At 41.5% G+C, this 22,496-nt stretch overlaps 1 protein-coding gene across 1 annotated transcript in view; it reads left to right on the top strand.

Moving 5' to 3' along the window:
* LOC127573620 (transmembrane protein 164-like) overlaps positions 1-22,496 on the top strand; it is a 91,887-nt gene that overhangs the window by 51,595 nt on the left and 17,796 nt on the right. The gene's annotated exons all lie outside the window — the stretch shown is intronic.

The raw sequence follows: 22,496 nt of genomic DNA, 5'->3' as shown, positions 1-22,496 counted from the left end.
TGCAAAACTTTTGTTAAAATCTAAATATGTAGTTTCAGAGATGGCCTTAAGAAGGTCGAATAACTTCCCAATCACAAATAGTGGATTGAAAAGTGGCATGATTTGCAATTCACCACAAAAGTCAGAACTTGAAGAACTTGCAAGCTCTTGACAATGTGGAACTAAAAACAAAATACTGTACCTTGCGCAAAATTCTCATTGGATCATGCTGTGCTGGCTAACTTGTGAATGAAATTGTGGTTCTTGGATGATAGGTCATGAAAGGAAATGGTGCTGGTGTCATCTGGTGATGGACAGCTAGCGGGAGCTGTTTATATCCATGTGCTGTTCCCACTCTTGTGTCCAGCTCTGCAGGCGCAGCTGGGCTTTGGCGTGTCCTGATCATGCCCCCTCATACCAGGTGATGTGTTCACGGTTCCCAGCTGGTGCCTCTCCCAAGGGGCTGCTCTTCGTGTGTTTTGTGTGTGTGTGTGTGTGTGCCTGGTCAATAAAATGTTGGCCAGGCTTTCGGTTGTAATAGCTGCCCTGGTGCTACAAGGCTTGGAGGGCAGTACTGACTCCATCCATAAGCCAGTAGCAGTCTCTGGATAGTGGTGTGGACTGTGTTCCTGCCTGTTTGTTCATTATGCTGTTGCACCCCTGAGCATTAGGAACAATTGCTGCAGAGGTTGAGAGCAACTCCTTGATCAGATAGTTAATGAAGAATCTGTTCCCTCTGTTGTTTCCCAAACCTATAGTAGGATCCAGGCTTCAGAACCTTGTTTGCCAAGCAGAGTATTATCTTGTGAAGGGTTCATGGTTTACACTCTTTAAGAGGTATGAATGGTGCCGTGACTTGATTGGTGTTCTCCTAAAACAGGAAATTAAAGCTGTTACAGTGCTGAGAGTTGTATTTAACAAAAAACAAATTGAATCAGGGACAGTTGGGAGGAACATTGTGGACTTGCTTCAGAAGAGTGTGTGAGTGTAGTTTGGGAGCTTGGACAAATACGCCACCCTTTCTGTCCCTTTGTTCTTTCCTTGGTTTCCTTTTGACTCTGGTCATATGTACTAGAGCTGATTTGGACCTGGTTAAGTTGCTTCCAAATGAGTATGCTATCTTGAATCAAACCATTGATCTGTTAAGGATGTTAGTGAAGCACTCACCTTGCAACATCTCGTGCTGATGGTAGTGATTGTTTCCAACATTCAGACCTGTACCAGCGGGCCTGGATATGACATTAGGAATTTCTCACATACCTACAAAAACAGGCACACCGTGTGATCCTCCTACACAGTGCCACAAGTCCTTCTGGAACAGTGGTTGGCCTGCTCAAAGACTCAACATGTTCATAGTTTAAGTGTGTGACCTTGCAAGTAAACCACTAACTCTTGGAGTTGTACACACATAATGCCCTTGTGAATATGTTCCAAATTGTCATAGTGGATGATATTTTTCCCATGGGATTGCTGAAAAACATTGAGACTCACTTGGCAAACTTTTGGGAACAGGTAGCTGATTTTCTCATGTACTGATGAGAGTGTATAGGAGAAACTGCAACACTGATTTACCACTGGGCTATGGCATTCACGAAAGTGTCTCTAAATAGAAATGAGACAAGATGGTTGCCCTGACTGGCTAGATCTGGGGTCTTGGCATGTATAATTGATTCTGAGAACCATTCAGCTTGAATGCTGAACAAATGGCCATGTCCTTTAAGCCAAAGAACATTTGGGGGTTGAAGAGAAAGTGATACTGTGAAATCCCAAATCGATTTGATATGAAAATGTACCACTGATGAAGTTTGAACCAGAAATGTGGGTCTACTGATAAACCTTCTTGCACCACACAAGGTGAAAGAAGAATTGTATAAGGACATTGTGCAGAAAATGATAAACTAATTTCAATCAACACCTTTAAATGTAGCTGAAAGGTATAGTTTGGGATCCAGTAGTAGGTCAACAATTAGTGAGTGCATCATTTCATGAAGGAAATTATCCCAGCATTTCAATTTTTGTGCCTTTTTAGATTGTGCCTTATGAGATGGGTTTCTGTATGGACTGGAAGAATAATAAACTTGGTCAAAGCTGTTAAGCATGAAAAAACAGACATTCAAACTTGCATGTAGAATTGTTGTATTAGTGGAAAATGCATCTAAAACATTGTGTGAATTTCATCCACAACTGGTATAATCAGGGAGCTAAAGCAACCTCCAAGACTACAAAACTGCATCCAGTGTGTCCTGGTGAGATCAGTTCAGTTCGTTGCTGTTGTTGAAATGACCACCATTCACCACAGTCTTATTGATAGAGAACAACCAAATATTTTAGTTGCCAGAAGAGATTGCACATTGAAAGCCAGCAGATCCAAGGCCAAGTTGGGCAACACAGACAACTTCAATGTCAGTTCAAAATGACAGCTGGAAGGATGTTGGTTTGAAAAGCTCATTAAGACAATGAGGATCTACTATTGTATAGCATCCTTGCCATAAGCAATCATGGCAGCAGAGGGACTTTCAAGAAAAAGTGTTGATTTAACAGCCATTTAAGTGTGAATCAAAGCTGCCAAAGACTGATAATGTGTTCAGCCAGGTTTTGTTAACAGAAAGCACTATTGCACTGGACAGTTCTCTATTGAGGTTTTGCAGATATTAGTGCAATAAAACAGAGAGCAAGTGCAGTCACCCATCATTTAACAGACTACAAATAAAGGCCAGCTGTAATGGGAAAGGCTGGAGTGAGGGAAGTCCAATGAGGTTGGAAGAATGCTTCTAGCATTGCTGCTTGAAAGTCAGACCTTGACACATAGTTGGTAAAAATTAGGAGCGGTACTGCTGATCCTTCGCTTAAATTTGAAGATATTTGGAGTCCATTTATTCAATATTTTCACATGATATAGATCTCCTTTCAATAACTTTCCAATTTAGAGGAACGGAGTTGACGACATAATATTGCTCTGTTTCTACTGAGAAATTTCAGTCCAGTCTCTTTTTCTTTATTTTTTTGTTTTTTAAAAAAATTTTCTGTTTAGTTTGGTTTGATATATCATTTATAATTTTCCTTATTGATTTGGGGATTTTTTTCTTTTATTTATTTTATATATATATATATATATATATGTATATATAATAAATCTTTTTCTTTCCTTTCTTTTATACTATATTCATTTACTAAGATCGTGGGATCTACAGATTTTTATATTTTGTTGTTCTTTATGATTATCTATGCCATGATTGTTATCCTGATCTCTTTGTATTACACGTACAAACATTGATGTTATATATTAATCTGTATTAATTTGAAAACTAATAAAAAGATTGAAAAAGACAGACACATAGTTGGGAAAATATGACTACATGTTCGCAAATGGCTAGACTGACACAACAACCGTGTAGCACATACATTTGCATCAGATCAGATGTAAAACTGGTCTACTGCAAACCCAGACCAGTCCCATGTGCAGTTTCTGGAATATGGAGCAAAACAACTAACTGGAGGAACTCAGTGGATCAGGCAGCGTCTGTGGAGGGAAATGGACAGTTTACTTTTGCCTTGAGACCCTTCATCTGGACGCCTGTGGAGGGAAATGGGGAGTCAGCGTTTCAGATCAGGACCCTTCATCTGTATTTGATGAAGGGTTTCAACCCGAAATAGCAACTGTCCACTTCCCTCCACAGATACTGCCCGGCCCACTGAGTTCCTCCAGCCGTTTGTTTTTTGTGCAACTTGAGAAGTAATTGGATAGAAAAGAATGGTGCTCAGACCTTTGTATGACCTGTTGGAAAAGAATGTGAAATGGATGTGGGGTGCATGTGAAAAATGCAAGAAAATATTAGCAAGTGGAGTCCTGTTGTTCATTATGATGCGACGTGTGAATCTGGTATGTGATGTGTCAAGTTATGATGAAGCTACAGTGACGGACATAGGAAATGGAGGATGGGCAAGAGGAAAGCGTTGTTGTTGCTTCTCCTGTTCTCACAAAGAGTGAGTGAGGTTGTGCTCAAATTGAGAAGGAAGTGGTTGAAATGGTGTTTTGGAATTGCAAAGTTCCATGGATTTTCTTTTACAAGGCAGATCCTTTGCTGAGAAACAGATCATGCGTTCCTACTGTCAATGTTAAGCCCCAAATTGGCAAAACCTTCTATGGCGGGCGGCATCAAAAATGCAGTAATAACAACCCTTCCAGTCTGGCAATGCAGTGGAGTGCAAGAGGATCAAGCAGAACACTATTGTGGATGTGCCGTTGCAGCTACCACATGAACTCTGTTAGAACCAAATGTGTGACCTGTGTTAAATGATGTTGATGAGGGTTTTTTTTTACTAACCGTCTATGAAATACCAGTTTTAAACTGAAAGTATGGGCGAAATTTAACCGGTATAAAGATGAGGAACAGAAACCATTCCATACTGCAGCAATCGGTTGTCACATGAGCAAGGGTGTGTCAAGTGGAGTCCCAGTGGTTAAAAAGCAAGATACTGGAAATCTAAATTAAACACAGAAAATGTAAATACTTATAATGGGATCTAGGTGGTAATACCCAAGAAGAGTTTGGTCGAATCTCATACTGAACATAGTAGTATTAATATAAAAACAAATGTGAGAAGGTTTGTTCATTGGCCTCATTTGGACAGTGACGTTGGACAGTAAACAAACACAGTATTTGCCAAAATTGTAGGAAGTGAGTTCACAGTTGCAGCCTACTTGGACTTCTCATTTATAGACTTTTGTGAAAAGGAGAACTGGTATTGAATAATAGTCACACAGAATGGATTAAGTAGAATGGAACCAGTTGAGTCAATGTCACAGTGATACTGAGCAGGTGGACGGTAGTTTCAAGCAAAATGACTGCTCGCCACACCTACCTCCAAACAAGTTGAGCTCTCACAAGTGGGGGATAATCATGACAGAGTTTTGTGGAATCAAGAGATATTTGGTTGACATTGGTGATGATCCAAAAGGTTCATATCGCTCAAATGATCTCTGCTGGAAATGAACCAAGTCTGCTGGAAATGAACCAAGTCTGCTGGAAATGAACCAAGTCTGCTGGAAATGAACCAAGTCTGGATTTTGAACCATCCAAGCATGAAGCTGTGTCCGAGTTGGATCCAGTGCAGAGTTCGAGAAGCAAGCCTGACCAGTCCGAATTCAAATCCAGAACCAAGCCACCTAAAAGTGGATTCAGTATCAAAACCCGTAAAGAGATTAGCAAGACCATGAAAACGGGTTACAAACTAGAATTATAGTTGTTCAATTATGTAACATTAAAGTTATTTATCTAAGAAAATAGGGAGGGGCATGGGGAACAGTGTGGTGCCTCTTTGTGCACGGATGCATTCGTACCTGTATATCTTTGTGTTTATCCTGTGATTCTGGTCGTATAGGCAAGTCGTGTGTGGCTGGTTTGCAGCAATGCAGCAATGGAACAATGTCACAATTTGCAGCATCACAATCAATATGTAAATAGATTAAGTATGCTGCCCCACAAATAAACCAATACTTTTTCCTTAGTTAAGGTGTTACAGGAGCCATGCACCCTTCTGCTCTGGCGAGAATGCCAAAGCATCCTGTAGACCCATAGAGATGAAAGAATTTGGCCTATTGTACAGGTGCTGGCTCTCCAAAAGAAATATTCTACTGGAAATGGAAAGGCTATTATGATAAGGTAAGATATCTTTATTAGTCACATGTACATTGTACACACAGTGAAATGCATCTTTTTACGTCGAGTGTTCTGGGGGTAGCCCGCAAGTGTCGCCATGCTTCTGGCGCCAACATAGCATGCCCACAACTTCTTAACCCGTCCGTCTTTGGAATGTGGGAGGAAACCAGAGCACCCAGAGGAAACCCACGCAGTCTTGGGGAGAACCTACAAACAATAGATGGATGGCACATGGTGGTAGGTTGTAATTTCATCAGCGTTCCTCCTAATGTTGTTTAATATCCGTGCAACATTCCTGTGGGAGGTAGTACTTAATGTACATGTAGATAACTATGCCCTGCCAAACAAGTTGTTTAGGTATTTTTAAAAGAACTTGTCGTCAGCAGCATTTTTCTTAAAAGACTTTACAATTCATTTTAATTATGGTTCTTTTAACATTTTCTTTTCCTGGCTTTTATTTTGGATAAGGAAGGAATATTTTTGGAATGTACTAATGACCTAATCAAGGGAAGTACTTGGACTAATAGTGTGAGGAAATGAATTTGACAACAGTTAATTAAGCTGGGCTAGCAGTGAGATTATTATTCTATTTGTCTGTTAAATCTGTTCTTCCTCAATCCTGTGTTCAGAAAAACTTCTAGTTTTCCCAGTGATACTGTTATAAAAACATTTTAAGAATATTGAAACTAATGACAGAATAAAAATAAGTCTGTACTGTCTTCATTTACCAGTGTTAGAGGATTATTTATGTAAATTATCTTTAAACTCTGATGATATGCCATAGTTAAGGTGTTTGACCTTGTATTATAAACTAGCTTTTGTATGTGATGGCAGGGAGTTGGATCCAGTGCTTCACCCAGGTATGAGCCCCATATTCTGCTTTGCTCTTTTCCTGTTGTGTTTTACGTGAACTGATGCTAAACAGCCAGATAAATGAGGAATGGCCCTAGTGCAGCATGCAGCTTCACTCTGGCAAACGTGGGCCAGGTTCCTTTCCTCAGGACTCGCCTCTTGTCTGAGCTTGATGATGCAATTCACCCAATGCTACTGATCAGATGGATGGCAGTTTACAGCAAAATGGCTGCCTGCCACTCCCTACCCCCAGACAAGCTGAGTGCACCAGCACGGCTATTGCTGGATTGAGGGAAGGGGTATTCAGAGATGGAGTCCTCAGATCAGGCACAAAACCTCTCTCTCGCACTACCACATCCTTCCTGTAGTGTGGTGACCAGAACTGTACACAATACTCCAAGTGCAGTCTAACCAAAGTTTTGTACAACTACAACACTGACCTCTGTGGCACCACATCCATTAATTCCTACTATTTGTTTCAGGAGGTTGGTGTCAGGTGTGTGAATGATGTGACCTGCCCAAAGAATCTGACTGAGTGTAATTAGGGCCTCAATGCAAGAGAAGTTGCGGCATTCTGTGCCTATCACCAACCAGCTCCTTGTTGCAAACCTCACTGCTGGACTACAATGCTTTGACTTCCCAGTTCATCAGTGGGTCAACCACTACTGATTCAGGAGCACAGCCTCTGTGCAGCCAACCAGTGCCTTTGGGTCTGTGATTGCAGTGTGATTCAAATACAGATGCACATCATTGAGGAGTGCTCACTGATTAAATACATGGTGGCATCCTGGAGCTCCACCTGGTCACTGATGGGAATGCTTGACCAGGTAGACAGAAGAAAAGGGTTGAGGATCTGCTCAAAGCTTCCGAGGGAAAGGGCAACATTCCCAATGACTCCAGGAGATCTCTGGCCCATGACCATTCAAACTGGAGAGGGAACATTCAGGATAGTGTTGAAAATATGGAGGCCATAGCCCCTGTGTAAGTGGCGGAAGGAGTACCCCACCTCACAAACTACCTGGTCTCCTACCACCTTCCCCATATGCAGGCCTCATTTGGTCACTTCAAAGCCCACAGTGGAAGGACGCCATCTCTGATCCCGAGGGACTGCTGAAGAAGATTTGCTCTCAGTTTATAGAGGAGACACAAGAGACTGCAGATGCTGGAATGTAGCACCTGTAGAATTGGTAGTGGGCAGGCACGGTAGTGTAGCGGTCAGCGTGACGCTATTACAGTGTCAAGCGACCCGGGTTCAATTCCGGCCACTGTCTGTAAGGAGTTTGTACGTTCTCCCCGTGTCTGCATGGGTTTCCTCCGGGTGCTTCGGTTTCCTCCCATATTCCAAAGGCGTATGAATTAGGAAGTTGTGGGCATGCTACGTTGGCGCCAGAAGCGTGGTGACACTTGCAAGCTGCCCCCAGAACAATCTACGCAAAAGATGTATTTCACTGTGTGTTTCGATGTATATGTGACTAATAAAGATCTCTTATCTCTTATCTTATGTGGAGCAAACAGAAAGTGCTGGAGGAACTCAGTAGGTCAAGCAGAATCTGTGGAGGCCATGGGAATTGCAGCCAAGCTTAACTTAATGTGACAATATCAAGATCTGGTTTGATTGTGGTACTCCACATGTGGGGTACAGGATAGTAAGCAGGAGGAGGAACCCTCTGAGCTTTGCTCTTCCCCCTTTGCCCATCCAATCTTCCCTGCATTGCAAATGTGAAAGCCAATGGCAGCACTTCATCCATTGTTCCAAGTGCATCTTATAATCCATCAGGCTTGCCCTTCCCATAATTCCACCATGTTGCAGACTCTCAACTATTACAACAGTCAACAAACTGAATGAGCTGATCTACACATGCCTTAATGTCATCCAGGGCATGTCATATACAGCCTGTAGTAAGAGCTTAAAATGCCACCATACATATATCAGGTCATTCCCCATTTATCTTGACTTTCATTTCTCTTAAACTAAACAAGGCCTAGATGTTCACACAGCTGCATTGAGAGACAATCTTACGAAAACACTGCATTACTGCACCAGGCTGCTTACAGCAAGAACTATTATCTTAAAACATTCCACTGAAAATAGCATTTCTAAACAACCAAGGATTTCTTTTATCCACTAATTGAATAGTTTTTCTAATTTAAACCAAGTTATTCATAGAACTGTCTGAACTAGTTATTCTGTTCATCTTCTCCAGTCTGGCTGCAAATCATTAAACATTAGCATTTTTGTTGCCTTTCTGAAATGGAGTTATTGCTTTGACTGGGTGGGGGGTGATGATGAATTGTGGTTAGCTGGGAGAGATGGTCGAGAATAAACCAGTAATGAGCTGTATAGATGTGAGATGTTTTGGAAATGTTCTTGCCTTCCCTTGAGGTGCTCTGGGTAATGCAAAGTCCACAACATTGTCCAGTTTATGGGAAGGATATTTCTGATGGGCCTAAAGACCTTCTCGTGTTTTGTGCTTTTTGCTTTATGCTATTAAATGTAATAAAATGATCCATTTTTATATCAACTAGATGCCCATTATTCTGATGAAGAGTCTTCAACCTGAAACGTTAACTCTGTTTCTCTTCCCAGAGATGTGGCCTGACCTACTGTGTATTTCCAGCATTTACTGTTTATATTTTGTATCTGTAATTATTGTTGTACTTGGAAGAGTAATTTCACACACATTTAACAAAAGGAACACTAGTCTTCCGTCCTTGAACTCCTTTCACCAGAGTTCTTCTCCTGAGGGCAAATTACATTGCTGGCCAGCACTGTTCTTAAATCCCCCCAGAGGGAATATTCCATCGGCTATTCCATGGATATTGGCTGTCCTTTGACATCTCAATCAATATCCACCATATAGGCGGACATTGGGTGCAGGCAGTTAAAATGGCCGGGCCTGGTCCCTTCCTGATAGCTCCTGATTGCAAGCTATTCCTTCAATAGGTAAGGGGGAGAGCCACAGAAAGAGCTTACATTGAACTTTGTTGGAGCAATGCAAAAGGCCAAATGCAATGAGGCTAGAGTATTAAAATAGCAGGCAACTTCTGAAAATCCAAATACACAACATCCACTGGTTCTCCTTAACTTATTCCGTTGGTTACATTGTCAAAGAGCTCCTGTGGATTAGGTAGACACAGTTTGCCTTTCATAAATCCACATTGTCTTTGCTCACTCCCATTATTCTTTTTAAGCTCTTCTATTATTACACTTTTCATTGCAGAGTCTAGAATTTCTCTACCATTACTGTTAGACTAACAGGTCAGTATCTTTGTCTCCCTGTTTGTCTGTCGGTCTCTCTCTCCTTTCCTACCTCATGGGGTCACATTTGCTATCCTGTAATCTGCAGGAACATTTACCATATCTATATAACTCAGGACGAAGTCACCCAGAACATCCATCATCCCCAAATCCATCTTGTTTAAAACTCTGGGTTGTAGATCATCGGGTCATTGAAATTTATCAGCTTTCAAGTTTTCAAACTTCTTTACTACTATCTTTTCACTAAAAGCTAGTTCCTTCAGTTTCCTCACTTTAATTAGACCCTTGATTCTCTAACATATATGGCTGGTTATGCGTGTCGTCTTCTGTGTAGGTAACACACAGATAAGTGTTTAATTTCCCTACCATAGGAAAGGAGTAGAGGGATACAGGGCTAGCTTGGGGAGATGGAATGAGCATAGATAGGCATCATGGTTGGCATGGATGAGATGGGCTGTAATGACCTGCTTCTGTGCTGTATGATTCTATGATTCAGGAAACCGTGTGTGAGAGGAAGTGGATGGAGATTCAGTACGCCAGCTCTGTGCTTCACTCTCCAATTATGAATTCTACTTGTTCTCTTGAAACAAATTTTGAATCATGTCCTTCATCTTTCTACATGGGTGGTTATTATGAGAGAAATATATTGATTGAAAAACTACATCTGCTGGCTCTGTTTGAAGTTACTTCCAATAATTCTGATCCTGGCTTGGAGTGGAAATGGCATAGGATGCCAAAAAAAAGTCAGATTTCTAGGACCGCTTTTTGCAGAGTTTTGCCACATACCTGTCTCAGCTGTGGTGCTGTAAATTCAATCACTCTTCTTCAATATTCCCATTGCAACTTTAGTCAGCTGCTAAAATTCAGGCCAGCACCAAAACAGTCATCCAGGTCACCCCTTGCACCATTGTGCCTGTTAGGTAGAGCTCCCTCTCACCATATACATGGCTGCTGTTGATGGGTGGAAGCTGAGACCCAGTTAGTCCATAATGGCCTTTTAATGGGCTTAGAAACAGGTCAACTGTGACAGGCATAGTTGAGCACTTTTGCATTTAGATTTCAGGCTATAACAACAATAACTACCATTTACGTGGCACCTTTCACCAGTTAAGCCAGGAGATGGAGCAGTTACATTAGGAGACTCAGATTCCTGAACTCTAATTTTGTATGGTGTTTCCATGCAGAGTTACTAATTCATTGGGAAGGATTTATCCAAACTTGAGCACTTTTCTGCAGTGTTGAACTATAAATTGTATTAGAGCTGACTTGTACATTTTAAACCATGTTGGATTCTGTCCTAAAAAAACTTCATATTTTCTGTAAGAAACATTTGAATTAACAGTTGAAATAATCTTCTCGGGCAGCCACTTGGGATTGAAGGTGATTTCCACTCTGGTCCTGTGGGGATCTGAGGTGACTGATGAGAGCGATGTAGGAACTGCAGAATTTTGTGCAATTGGGACTGGATGTCCCTGATAGAGTGGGTAGTTGGTGAGGTGGTGTGCTTCTTTTGCCATTTATGCAGGACCTCTGTGTGCGTCTGATGCATGGACTCCAGGTTTGCAATATTACCCCAAATGCTCCTTCTCCACTTGGAATGGTACTGGGCCAGAGATTCCCAGAAGTCAGCGGGGATGTAGCATTTCTTCATGGAGCCTTTGAGCTTATCCTTGAATTTTTTCCTCTCTTTGCTTAGTAATCTCTTCCTGTAACAATGCTCCTTGGGAATCTGGTCTTGGGCATGTGAATAGCTTGCCCTATCCAATGGAGCTGACTACGTGTAACCAGGGTGACCTGAGAGAGGACATTGACGTTGGTTCATTTATCCTTCCAGTGAATTTGGAGGACTTTGCAGAGATGGTGTTGGTGGTATCTTTCCAGTGCCTTGATGTGCCTGCATTTGGTAGTCTAAGCCCTAGAAACATATGGGAGGGCAGGGATCACTGCTGCTAGGTCTACCATGACTTTTGTGCCAAATCTAAGGTCTTGATCTTCAAATACTCTTTTCCTCAAATGACCAAAGACTGTGCTGGCGTATTGAAGAAGATGATGCATTTCATCTTCAATGTCTGCCTCTGCTGAGCAATGGATTCTGAAATAAGACCACAAAACATAAGAGCAGAATTAGGCCATTCAGCCCATCAAGTCTGCTCCCCCATTTGATCATGGCTGATTTTATTTTTCCCTCTCAACCCGCTTCTCCTGCCTTCTCTCTGTAATCTTTGACACCCTTACTAATCAAGAACCTATCAACCTCCACTTTAAATACACTCAATGACTTGGCCTCCACAGCTGTCTGTGGCAATGAATTCCACAGATTCATCACCTTCTGGCTAAGGAAATTCCTCCTCATCACTGTTCTAAAGGGACATCCTTGCAGTCTGAGGCTGTGCCCTCTGGTCCTAGACTCTCCCACGACTGGAAATATCCTCTCCATGTCCATTCTATCCTGGCCTTCCAATATTCAGTAGGTTTCAATGAGATCCCTCCACATCCTTCTAAACTCCAGTGAGTACAGGCCGAGAGCCGTCAAACACTCATATTAACCCTTTCATTTCTTGTAAACCTCTGCTGGACCCTCTCCAATGCCAGCACATCTTTCCTTGGATATGGGGCCCAAAACTGCTCGCAATACTCCAAATGTGGTCTGACCAACACCTTACAAAGCCTCAGCATTACATCCTTGCTTATATATTCTAGTCCTCTTGAAATGAATGCTAAAATTGCATTTGACTTCCTTACTACCAACAGATTGGTCAGGCAGGATCTCTCCTTAAGGAAACCATGCTGACTTCAGCCTATTTTATCATGTGCTTCCAAGTACCCTGAACCTCATCCTTAACATCTTACCAACCACTGAAGTCAGGCTAACTGGCCTATAATTTCCTGCCTTTTGCCTCCCTCCCTTAGAGTGGAGTGATATTACTGATTTTTTTTTTCCCGGTCCTCTGGAACCATTCCTGAAACTATTTTTGAAACATCACTGTTAATGACTCCACAATCTCTTCAGCTACCTCCTTTCAGGGGTGCAGTCTGTCTGGTCCAGGTGACTTATCCACCTTCAGACCTTTCAGTTTCCCAAGCACCTTCTCCTTAGTAATAGTGACTACATTCACTTCTGCACCCTGACTCTCTCAAATTTCTGGCATGATGCTGGTGTCTTCCACAGTGAAGACTGACGCAAAATACGTATTCATTTTGTCCGCCATTTCTTTGTTCCCCATTACTACCTCTCCAGCATCATTTTCCGGTGGTCCGATGTCCAATCTTGCCTCTCTTTTACTCTATATATTTGAAAACACTTTTGGTATCCTCTTTTATATTATTGACTAGCTTACCTTCATATTTCATCTTTTCTCCCTTTATTGTTGCCTTCTGTTGGTTTTTAAAAGCTTCCCAATCCTCTAGCTTCCCACTAATTTTTGCAATATTGTATGCCCTCTCTTTTGCTTTTATGCTGTCTTTGACCTCCATTGTCAGCCACGGTTGCCTCATCCTCTCTTTAAAATGCTGCTGCTGCTTTGGGGTGAACTGATCCTGCACCTTCCGAATTACTCCCAGAAACTCCTGCCATTGCTGCTGTACCATCATCCCTGCTAGGGTCCCCTTCCGATCAACTTTGGTCAGCTCCTCTCTCATGCCTCTGTATTTACCGTTACTCAACTGTAATACCGATGCAGCTGATTTTTAGTTTCTCTCTCTCAAACTGCAGGGTGAATTCTATCATATTATGATCACTGCCTCCACAGGTTTCCTTTGCCTTAAGCTCCCTAATCAAATCTGGTTCATTGCACAATGCCAAATCCAGAATTGCCTTTTCCCTAGTGGGCTCAACCACAAGCTGCTTTAAAAAGACATCTGGTAGGCATTCTACAAGTTCCTTCTGTTGGGATCCAGTGCCAACCTGATTTTTCCCAGTCTAACCTGCATATTGAAGTCCCCTCATGACCACTGTAACATAGGATTAAAAAAAATAAGAGAACTGGTCTATATTTCAAGGGTCTCACTGTGGATCTTCATTGTTGGAGGGCACTGTTGTCAGTTTGGTAGAGGACCTCCCTCTTGTGGATGTTCAGTGTAAGGCAGGTCATCTCGTGTGCTTCAGTGAATGAGTGAGTGGATGATGGCTTGGAGCTTGGCTTCCTACTTTGTGCAAATACAAGCATCGTATGCATACTGTAATTCGATAACTAAGGTTGGGGTGACCTTGGTTCTCAAGTGTAGCCGAACAATTTCCATTTAGTTCTAAAGATTAGCTCCACTCCTGCTGGAAATTGTTGGAGATGAGGTGCAACGGAGACTGGAAATAAGTGTTGGGGCAATGATGCAGCCTCCTTTGACACTGGCATTCACTGTGATTGGCTTTGTTGTAGACCCTTTGGTTAGGATCATGGATTCCAGGACGTGGGGACAAACTTCTGTAGACTATTGATTCTGGTTGATGAAGTTGAAGGCTTTAGAGAGGTCGATAAAGACCACATGTAGTGGCGCTGCTCCTGCTAGAGGCAGTTGAGGAAGACCCGAGTGATGACTCTTCCTGTGGCGGACAGAGCAGGGAGATCCCTTGCCACCACAGTTAGACTTGTGACATTTCTTAAAGGTGGCCAAGATTGTGGTTTTGTGACTGAAGCTCTTCTCCACTGAGTTTTAGAACTTCAATAGCAATACCCTCTGCTTTCAGGTCCTCATTTATGTTTTAGTTTTGATGTGGCCTTTTTGTCTTTTGCAGTATCAACCTGTGTAATATTATTAAAATGTATATGTCTGCAATCGCCATTGTCACTGACCAGCACATCCCACAAACAGATGGCTTCAATCAGTTGTGTATGCAAGCATTTTGAAAGTCACCGTGTCATTCTTAAAGCAAATGAATGAAAGTGTGAATTTTGTATTGTCTATATTTGTTGTCTGCATGGAGTATACTAGGTTGAAAATAGCTCTTTCAAACTTTATTGGCTTTCTTATGTTTTATTTTGCTTTTCATCAGTTAAAACTTGAATTTCAAACCCTTTTTATGGCCAGTATAATGTCATGCTCTCATTTCTTTGGGTGTTGAATGGACAGCGTAGTGTATTGGATATTTTGTTTAAGGATTAAGAATCATTATGTTCTAAATTTCCTAAACATAACCTTTTTCTTCTATAAGTTTCAAAATCTCATCTGGATCATTTCAAAATAAACTTGTGTAGCCCCTCTACCCTAAATCTGCAGGCTATCCTTGCTTCCCTGCTGGATCAGAATTTCTTGATTCTGAGTTTATTGGGGAGATCTTCCTCGGGTTAAGCACCTCACAAAGAAGTGATCCACTGGGGTACAGAAGAACCTCAACATGAATTGAGGAAGGCAGGAGAAGTTGCTTGTTGGAATCTTTAAGGAGTAAGCACATGTTAAATGCCTTCATTTCGGAATGTTTGTATTTTACTTATTATGGAAGACTTGTGCTTTGAGTCAGTGTCAAAACAATCTCTGTGTTACTACGTCAACACATACACAGTATTTGTATGAGAATGCCTTTTTATACTTTGTATTTCCAAACAGGAAATGTTCTACATTTTCTTTTTATCCTTTCTGTTCTGGAGATTGCAGTTGTAATGCATTCCATTCAATGGATGAATTTGTGGTGGTGGTTGCTGGTAAGCTTTCTTCCATCCTTGTATTTCATAACTCCAGAGATCAACATATCATAAGCAATGTAAGAAAGAAAATATCTGGTGTGGCACCAACCTTTACATTCCCTGCAGCTGAGCTTGTATCACATGAGCTTTCTCCTGCTCCTCATCATTTCAGCTCTTCAGTGGAGCCTTGTATCCATCTTTCTTTGTGGCTTCGCTTGAATGCATTTCTGCTTTTTGCTGCACCTGTCGTCATGAGATTTCTATGTGCACATTTCTGGTAGAGATTGTCATATGACAATTGCATCCTCTCGCCAGGGATGGCAGGAATGTACCAGCTCATACCACATAACCAGCTCTCCTTGCCAACTTTTTTTCTATTTGACTAGAAATAATACAAAATCAATGCGTAGCATTTATAAAGACAGAATGTAATTTCAAAATATGCACTGAAATAAATATTTATGTTTGGCCTAATTATTCCCAGCAACATCTCCACCACAATTATTCTCAACACTGATGCCCCACAAGGCTGCGTCCTCAGCTCCCTACTCTACTCCCTGTACACTCATAACTGTGTGGCCAGATTCTACTCTAACTCCATCTACAAGTTTGCAGATGATACCACTGTAGTGGGCTGTATCTTAAATAATGATGAGTTGGAGTATAGGAAGGAGATAGAGAGCCTAATGACATGATGTCGTGACAACCACCCCCCTTCAATGTCAGCAAAACAAAGCTGGTGATTGACTTCAGGAAGGGGGGTGGTGCACATGCTCCTGTCTACGTCAATGGTGCTGAGGTCGTAAGTTGAGAGCTTCAAGTTCCTAGGAGTGAACATCACCAATACCCTGTCCTGGTCCAACCACGTAGATGCCGTGGCCAAGAAGGCTCACTAGCACCTCTACTTAGAAAGCTAAAGAAATTTGGCATGATCCCGTCAACCCTCACCAATTTTTATTGGTGCATCATAGAAAGCATCCTATCCGAATACATCATGGCTTGGTATGCAACTGCTCTGCCTATGACTGCAAGAAACTGCAGAGAGTTGTGGACCACAGCTCAGCACATCACGTAAACCAGCCTCCTCTCTATGGACTTTGTCTATTACAACTCGCTGCCTCCGTAAAGCAGCCAGCATAATCAAAGATCCCACCCGCCCCCAGACATTCCCTTCTCCCCTTTCCAATCGGGCAGAAAGATACAAAAAGCTTGAAAGGACAGCTGTTATAAGACAATTGAGTGGTTCCCTAGTACAATAAGATGGGCTCTTGACCTCACAATCTACCTCGTTTTGGCCTTGCACCTTATTGTCCACCTGCACTGCACTTTCTCTGTAGCTGTTTATTCTGCATTCTGTTATCGTTTTACTTTGTACTACCTCGATGCACTGTGTAATGAATTGATCTGTATGAACAGTACGCAAGACAGGTTTTTCACTGTACCTCAGTACATGTGACAATAATGAACCTATTCCCATTCCAACCCACGAACTCTACCTCATCTTTGGACTACCTACTTGGTCTTGACTGTTTCAAGGCCACAGCAGGTCGACAAATAATGTCTGATATGTGAATTTTCAGACAACCCATATCAAATTCACTGTCTGTTTAAAAAAAGTTGTGAAGTCACAGTTTTAGAAAAAAAACAAGATTAGATGTACTTATCCGCTATAAATTAGTGGGCAACCTGCATTTACATTGCAGGTACATGGCATATTTTCCCTATTTTTATAAAATACAATATCCTTCAACTCATCTTGAGAAAAGCAAGGTCAGAAATTCTGATAGTTAATTCTAGATAAAGATGGCAAAAGCTGCTTCAGCAATAGCTGTCTGCAAAGTTTAACCAGACTGTGAACAAATGGTCTAACAATAAGATTTGTATGTGTATTGTCTGTCGGTGCATTATATGTATATGCTGACCTCAAACTAATGAAACTGACCAATGCAATCGAAAAGCTGACGCAGTCCCTGAAAAGCTGACCATGCCAGGATAACCTTGTATGTGAAAACGTGTAGTTTGGAACTTGCCAAGCAGATTTTACAGAACAGTTTTTGCTTGAAGGATAAAAAAGACATGCAATCTAACTGTTGAAGGTTAAAACTGATAGCCTTGTGAACCTTCATGTTTTATTGCACGAGGATTTAGGTATAAAAGGAGAGGCTTTTTGCTCCAATTATATAGAGCCTTAGTGAGACCACAGCTGGAATATTGTCAACAGGACTGGTCTCCCTACCTAAGAAAGGGTATATTTGATAGAGAGAGAGACTGCTGTGAAGCTACTCCAATTTGATTCCTGGGATGATGAATTGTCAGATGAGGAGAGATTGTGCAGACTAAGTCTGTACTCTCTGGAGTTTTGAAAAATGTGGGGCGATCCTTTCAAAGCTAAATAGCTGAAGAGCTGGTTTCTCAAGTCCAGTGCTTTAGTTGTCCAGTTCACAAGACACTCTACCCTTCTGTTCTAGTTCAGAGACGTGACCTATCCCAACTGAATATCCTTTAGACTTTGTCCAGTTTGTCTCGCTCTTCTCTCTTTCACCAACACCCTCCCTTTACCCTCTCCCAAGCACATCGAGCCAGGCATTTTCTCCTTTTGCAAGAGAAGTAGGCATTTCTCGTCCATGCTGCCAAACCACCACCACCCTCCAACATCTCAGTGCACCAGTGAGCTTAATCGTGCTGCCTGTCCCCTTTATTACCATTTTTCTCTGTTGTCATTCTGCTGCCTTCTCTTCATTGCTTTCTATTTCTTCTTTTCTCCCCTTCTCCCCACACCTACGTTTATCCACATCCAGCTCCCTCCCTTCATTGTTAACCATTTTCCACATTGCTTCCCTTCGTTAGGTCAAGTGCTTTGATGACTTTCATCTAAAGGCACATAGAGGGTCATTATCATGCTGCTATTTGTCAGAGCTTGCTGTGCAGAAATTGCCTGTTGTGTTTCCCACATTACAACTGTGTCAACACATTGAAAGTACCTCACTCTCATGGAGCTGTTTGGGACAGTTGCATTTGTATGGGACTGTGAAAGGTGCCATCTAAACGCGACTGTTTTAATAATTCATCTCCACATTATGTGGTTTTGCTAAACCAACAAACCAATCCTTCCTCCTTTTTACCTCTTTGTGGTCACATTAGGAATATATTAGAATATATATTTGCTTGATGCGTCCATCGACACAGTGTTGGACACCAATAGAACAAGGGAGCCCACTGCTTAGCACCTGACCACCTGTGTTATTCTGGCTGCTGTGAGGTTTACTTACAGCATTCACTGCAGCTGGCTCTTGGGCATCCTTGGCAATGTCTCCCCATAGTTGTGATCTCCACCACTGAGCAGATGCTTACAGACACCATTGCCATTGAATAGACATCTTATCTATAGGTTGCAGACCATCCTGACCTAGATCTTTATCACGGTGGTTCTTTGTTGCTGGGTGCACCTTCAGGCACTCTGGCCGTTCAAGAAGGCAGCTGTTCACCTCCACCACTGAAAGAGCAGCCAGGAGTGGGCAATAAGTGCTGGCCTTACCAATGATGCCTATAATCCAAGAATGAATAAGGAAACTTCCCAAACCTGATTACAGTAATCGTGGTCTCCTCGTGGTAGGCATGAATTCTCATTCTCAGAGTACAATGATCCTGTTCACTAGAACTGAGAGCAAAAGAGCCAAACTGTGGGAAGATGCACCCAATCTGTAGTTCCTCTTACCTAATATGATCTGGCTCAAAACTTTTGGGTGACATTAAGGAGTAGCCTGGAATTGTATATCACCTAACCTTTTCTTCAGAGTATATTCTCTGGTGCATCCCAGCTGCAAGCACGTATGAATTATTGAATATGGAAATAGATTTTGGGTCTATAAGGGGAGTTGAAGATTATGGGGAACAGGCAAGGACATTGGAGCTGAGGCCAATCACAACACAATGAATGCCTTGTTCATCGTAAGAAAGAGGAGAGTTGGAATCCAACGTAACACTGCATTAGGTTAAGAATTTTTGACATGGATTCAGTTCTTCTGAAGTGTCTTTAACTAGATTTGAAACACACCGATTGATAGTGTTGCAGCTCTTTAATTCATGCAGTCAACTTGCATTGATGTATTCCAGTGAATACTAAACAGGTACACAGATAGGAAAGGCTTCGAGGGATATGGGCCAAATGCAGGCAAACAGGGCTAGGCAACTTGGTTGGCATGGACAAATTGGGCTGAAGGGCCCGTTTCCGTGCTATATAACTCGGAGACTCTCTAAAGAAGTACAGATGTAATCTGAAATAAATTGGGATTGATAATGAATCAGAATACCAAAGCGGTGGAATGAATTTGGTGTTGGCTGTAGGATCCTGATCTCAGTGAGATCAGAGATTTTTGCTGGGCAATCCAGTGGCAGTGGGAGCAGGTGAAAAGGAAATCAATCAAAATTGATTTAAAATGAAAACAGAAATTGATTTCAGATGTTTATTTTCTGCTGGCAGTTGCAAATTATGTCACTGTACAAATCCAGCGAGCATTTCTCTGCATTTATTGATATGTGTATTCACGTAACTTATAGTTCTCTTGCACATCAGCCATTGAACGTAGTGAAACCCGGTGCTGCTTCAATCAGCTTTGTCAGCTTTAATCTTAAAATAACCATCTGACATGAATTCTATAAGCCAATACCTTTCTCATCAAATCCCCCAGCTCTTACATATAACAAAATAACAAAGTCAGATGATTTGTTTCACACTGAGGAAAAAGGAACTCTGGACTCTAAGGTTGGAACTGCCAGCAGTATCCGGATCTTGAAGAGAGAATAAATAACAAAAAAAAATTTAAGGCAACTGCATATTTCACATCACCTGAAATGATGCTGTCAAATACTTTGATGTATTAGGCACCTCAAAACTGGAATCTCCATGTGTCTCCACCGTTCAGGACAGAGCAATCCTTTTGACTGATGTCTCTGCCATTAAGTTTTACACTTCCACTCTCTTACTGTACACAGCACTATCAATGGAATTCACTGTATAAATTTGTACAATTTAGTGCATGATATTTCCCAGTTCTACGACGGTTACTGGCAAGAAAGGCCATGTAATAGCTATAAAAATGTGTCCTTCAAGCCATACTTGGTCCAGATATGGATTTCATTTTAATCAAAATCCTGAAGTTTGCTAAGTAATGTGATTGTGGGAACAACATTACTGCAAAAGCAGTTCAGGGAATAAGCGCATCAAACCCTTCACATGGGCACAGTGGTGGAGCAGTGGTAAATTACCGAGCCTCAGCTAACAATACGGAGACCAAAGTTCAAATCTCGTTACGTTAGCTGTGGAATTTAAATTCTGTGAATAATCTGGAGTTTAAAAAATTACTAGTCATTGGCAATAATGACACTAAAATTACTGGATTGTTGGGAATTCACTAATGTCCTTAGAGAGGAGATCTACCATTCTTGCCTGGTCTGACCTGTATATGACTCCAGTCCCACTGATGTGATTGACTATTAAATGTCCTCATATGGTTAGGCAAACCACTAAGTACAAAGACAATTAAGGATGGGCTTGCTAGTGAAGCCCAGATCCATAAAAAATGAATGAGTGAAGAAAATGCTATGGTATGATTGAGGTTTAATTTTTGAGGTAATGGCACCAGTTTTGAGGAAAAAGGGAGCTGTTCCATTGAGTTGGGCTTCACTTGAGGCAGCCTGGAACAGGTCTCCTGGTAAGTTGAATAACTAGGGCTGGAGTTAGGACTTCTAAGTAGTCAGAAAGGGGAAGATTCCTGGTGAGTGAAAATCTAGAAAGTTAAATGGAAAGGACAAAGTGATAGTAAAATGAAGAGTGATCATGTGTGTGACAGCAAGGCAAGAAATGTGGAAGTGTAAAAAGAGTAGGAGAAAAATGGTAAAAAGATAAACTTTTTATCTGTATGCACACAGCATATGTATCAAGACAGATAAGTTGATGCTACAAGTATAAATACATCAGTATGATATGTTAGCCATTACAGAGGTGTGGCTGCAATGTGACGTTCTTCTTATAAATTGGAGAAACCAAATTGGCAAAGGTAGCCTTGGAGACAAGTTCATTGAGTGTATTCAAGACGGACTGTTTCTTAAAACAATACATTTATTTTCTCTGTCATGCTTATCCATTTATTTGTCACAAATCAAAATAAAGCATTTATGGTAAGATTTCGGTAAAATGCCTGGACACCAGCTCCACCAAATTTCTTGGCATCGTATGATGAGGATCAACAACCAGCAGAGCCTTGGCATGCTATATGAGTATGTCCTTGGTGGCTTCATCTGGATCTTTCAGGTAGTAAGCCAATCGATGCTTCAGAAATAGACTGACAGATAATATAGAATTGAGCTATGTGACCACCACCTTTCATATAATGTCGATATTGGTATATAACTTTTTGCCCGACAGCAGAAATGGTTCCAACAGCTTGAACTGTGAAGTCCTTGGTTCAGTCTGTTCCAGAGGCATGCCATTCACTGTGATAAGGCTGCTTCCTCCTTTGCAGTGGGATCTGGTCATGTGTAGTGAGATGGGATTAATGAATGATTGGTGAAGGATCCTCTAGGAAGAGTGATCAGAATGTAGTTTGACTTTAGTGGTCTTGACAGGAAGAGTGCTGAGAGGATGTTTCCCTTCGTGGGTGATTCTAGAACTTCACAATGAGGAATTATCCATTTAAGATGGAGATGAGAAGGTTCATGAGAAGGTTCATGAATCTTTAGAGAGCTGTGGAAACTGAATTATTGAATATGGAGATGGATTTTGGGTCTATAAGGGAGTTCAAGACTATGGGGAACAGGCAAGGACATTGGAGCTGAGGCCAATCACAATCTTATTGAATGGCGGAGTAGGATCACGGGGCCATGCAGCTTTTTGCTGCTGTTTCTTTCGTTGTCAGCCAGGGATGATCAGTAAATATCACTGAAAAAAAATGTCCACCTCCAAGAATAACTAAGAAACAAAATGACAGAAATCCAGTAGATTATTCCCTGCACTTAAAAATGGAAGAAAATTCAACCATGTGAAGATTGCTGTTCTTATTTCAAATTCTGCAGATCCCAGATTATGGGCAGGGGAAAGTAAGATTTGTGACAGTTTGAATAAAACTACAACCT

Source organism: Pristis pectinata, chromosome 8, assembly GCF_009764475.1.
Source record: "Pristis pectinata isolate sPriPec2 chromosome 8, sPriPec2.1.pri, whole genome shotgun sequence".
Classification (NCBI taxonomy): Eukaryota; Metazoa; Chordata; class Chondrichthyes; order Rhinopristiformes; family Pristidae; genus Pristis; species Pristis pectinata.
This window is presented reverse-complemented; position numbering and strand designations above follow the sequence as displayed.